We start from the raw sequence: 3,662 nt of genomic DNA, 5'->3' as shown, positions 1-3,662 counted from the left end.
GATGAGATTATCAATGTGCAGCGGTCTCCACTAAACAAGACAGGTCTGGGCTATAATGGAGAAACTTCTCAAGCATCCACCTCAAAAAGTTATCTTGATGCAGCAAGAAGAAATGAGCAAAAGCACAATGAAGATTATCAGGTAAAGCAGGGACGAATTACAAACAGAAACTATCAGGGGCAATCCATCTTAAGGGTGAACAAAAGCTACAACCAGCCACAGGTAAAATCTTCTCAATTTGGTTCAAGAATAGATGACAATAGAAATTACAATCAATTGGCTGGTAGATTCGATAATCGCAGAAGTTTCTTCAATGGACAATGCTTTTCTTGCCATAACTTTGGTCACAAAGAAGCTCAATGTGTTGCATATAAAACGATCATGACTAGGGAAGCTCAAAAACAAAGAAGTATGACGGGATTACAAAAAGGACCTATAACAACTTTTCGGTTCTTGAAAATGAAGTTGAATGTTCTATTTGCAATAACTTTGGTCATGAAGACTCTGAATGCAGGAGCAGGTTTCAGCAGAAAAAGGAACAAGCCTCAAGCACCAAAACATGGAGAATAAAGGAACCTCAAATGAAAGATGTGGGATAGCATTTTATGCAGAGGGACAGGAAAATCTATGGTACATTGACAGTGGATGTTCGAAGCATATGACAGGTGATAAAGAAAAACTTGAGTCTTATTCTATTCTGCTCTAGAAAAGGGAAAGAAAGTCTCTTTTGGAAATGATACTCCTGCAACTATAAAAGGAAAAGGCATTGCTCAGTTAAAAGAAAAGGTCAAGGCTGGAAATGTTTTGTATGTTGATGGATTGAAGCATAATCTTCTAAGTGTCAGCCAGATGTGTGATCAAAGAACCGAGGTTATATTCAGATCAAATGGATGTCTTGTTCGTGATCTTGATACAGGTAAAACAGTGATCAAAGGCAAAAGAACTCCAAATAATATGTACATATTTGAAGAAGGACAACAACAATTCTATCTGAGCAAGGATGATGAGCACTGGTTATGGCATCGGAGGTTGGGACATCTAAGCTTTTCACAAATAAGGAAAGCATGCAAATATCAGGCAGTTTGCGACCTTCCAGATATCAAAATTCCTGACAACACCACATGCAAATCATGTCAGTTTGGAAAATAGACCAGAACTAACTTTCCAGAGAAAGAAGGATCAGCTAGCATGCCTCTTGAGCTAGTACATACAGATACATGCGGTCCTTTCAGGAAAAGAACACCTCGAGGAGAAGAATACTTGATATTATTCATTGACGATTTCTCCAGGTTTGTCTGGTTAGGACTTATGAAGCACAAAGATGAAGCATTCGAAAAATTCAAATCCTTCAAAGACTTGGTTGAAAATGAATCAAGTCACAAAATTAAGTGCCTCAGATCCGACAGAGGTGGGGAATTTACTTCAAATGAATTTTTCGATTTCTGTGAAGAACATGGGATAAGAAGAGAATTCTCTACAGCAAGAACTCCTCAGCAAAATGGAGTTGTGGAAAGAATGAACAGAACAGTCCAACAAATGGCTCGTGCTATGCTTGATGAGTCAGGAACTCACGCAACTTTCTGGGGTGAAGCTGCACATGCTGCGGTTGTTATTCTCAACAAAACAAATGTCCGGGTGAACAGCACTCAAACTCCTCATGAGCTCTGGAGTGGTAGGACTCCTTCGGTAAAGCACTTCAAAATCTTTGGGAGCAAATGCTATATCAAGAATACTGATGAGCAGCTTGGAAAACTTGAACCTAGAGCAGATGAAGGCATTCTTCTTGGTTACTCTCCACATAGCAAAGCATACAAATGCTACAATAAAATACTTGGCAGAATTTTTGACAGCATTGATGTAGTGGTTGATGAGAAGGGATACATTCCTAGGCAGGTACATCATGAAGACATCGAAGAAGATGAAGGCTACCCCCAACGACAGAATGATGAAGAAGAAGAACCTCAAGAAGAACCAGAGGAGCAAACAAGAATAGAAGAAAAGACTCCATCCATATATGTTCAGAAGAATCATCCAGAATCTCAGATTATGGGCAGAAAGAAGCAGGTGTACAAACAAGAAGAACAGTTGCAGAAGCTTCAAGCTATTTGGCATTACTCTCCTCTACTGAACCACAAAATGTGAAAGAGGCATGCAAAGATGAATGTTGGGTGAAAGCAATGGATGAAGAACTTGAGCAGATCAAAAAGAACAACACTTGGGAGCTGGTTCCTAGACCAAAAGATAAGAATGTTATCGGAACAAAATGGGTCTTCAAAAATAAATTGAATGAAAATGGAGAAGTAATTAGAAACAAAGCCAAACTTGTTTGTAAAGGGTATGCGCAGTAAGAAGGAATAGACTTTGAAGAAACCTTTGCTCCTGTTGCAAGACTTGAGGCCATCCGAATGTTCCTTGCTCTCTCAAGTTTTCAAAACTTCAAAGTATTTCAAATGGACGTGAAATCAACCTTTCTGAATGGAGACTGGAAGAAGAAGTGTACATTGAACAACCAGATGGGTTCATTCTTGGAAATGATCCAAATCTTGTATGCAGATTGAAAAAGGCTCTCTATGGTCTCAAACAAGCTCCAAGGGCTTGGTACTACCGTTTGGACAAATATCTTCATCAACAAGGCTTTTCAAAAGGATCAACAGATAGCAATCTTTATATAAAAGTTGAAAATGAAAAATTGCTAATACTTGTTGTGTATGTAGATGACATTATTTTTGGGAGCAATGAAGAAGCTATGAGTCAAAGCTTTGCCTTGGTCATGCAAAAAGAATTTGAAATGTCCTTGCTAGGAGAACTGACATATTTCCTTGGTTTGCAAATCCAACAAAAAGAAGGAGGAATCTTTTTATCTCAAACCAAGTATCTCAAACAGATTTTGAAGAAATATGGTATGGAAGATGCAAAACCAGTATGTACACCCATGGTCACAGGATGTAGCCTCAGTGCAAATGATGAATCTCCAGCAGTACATCAACCAACCTACAGATCTATGATTGGAAGTTTACTTTATTTGACAGTACCCCCCGACCGGACATCATGCATGCAGTTGGAATAGTTGGAAGATTTTAGGCAAATCCGAAGGAGACTCATCTTCAGGCAGTGAAGAGAATTTTCAAATATCTTCAAGGGACTCAAAATTATGGATTATGGTATCCTAGAGATATAGATCTTACACTTCATTCTTATACAGATGCAGATTGGTCCGGAAGCATGGATGACAGGAAAAGCACAAGTTGTGGTGCGTTCTTTATGTGTTCCAGACTGGTATCTTGGTTCAGCAAGAAACAGAGTTCGATTGCCTTGTCTACAACTGAAGCGGAATATGTTGTTGTTGCCTCTTGTTGCACCCAACTCCTTTGGATGATGCAGACTTTGCAGGATTTTCAAATCACTTGTACACCACCAATCCCCATCTTATGTGATAACACAAGTGCAATCAGCATCTCAAAGAATCCTGTTATGCATTCAAAAACAAAGCACATACCAATCAAGTATCATTTTCTCTGGGAACAAGTGCTTGAACAGAAGGTCAAATTGGAGTATGTTCCTTCTAAGGAACAAGTTGCTGATATTCTCACCAAACCATTGCAAAAATAATTCAAAAATCAATGCAAAAATAATTCAAGGATCAAATAAGGAAGATTTATTAA

The sequence above is a fragment of the Pinus tabuliformis genome, chromosome 8, assembly GCF_031772625.1.
Source record: "Pinus tabuliformis cultivar Carrire ecotype Pingquan chromosome 8, CPIR1, whole genome shotgun sequence".
Lineage (NCBI taxonomy): Eukaryota > Viridiplantae > Streptophyta > Pinopsida > Pinales > Pinaceae > Pinus > Pinus tabuliformis.
The sequence above is the reverse complement of the archived record's forward strand: the minus strand, read 5'-3'. Positions refer to the sequence as shown.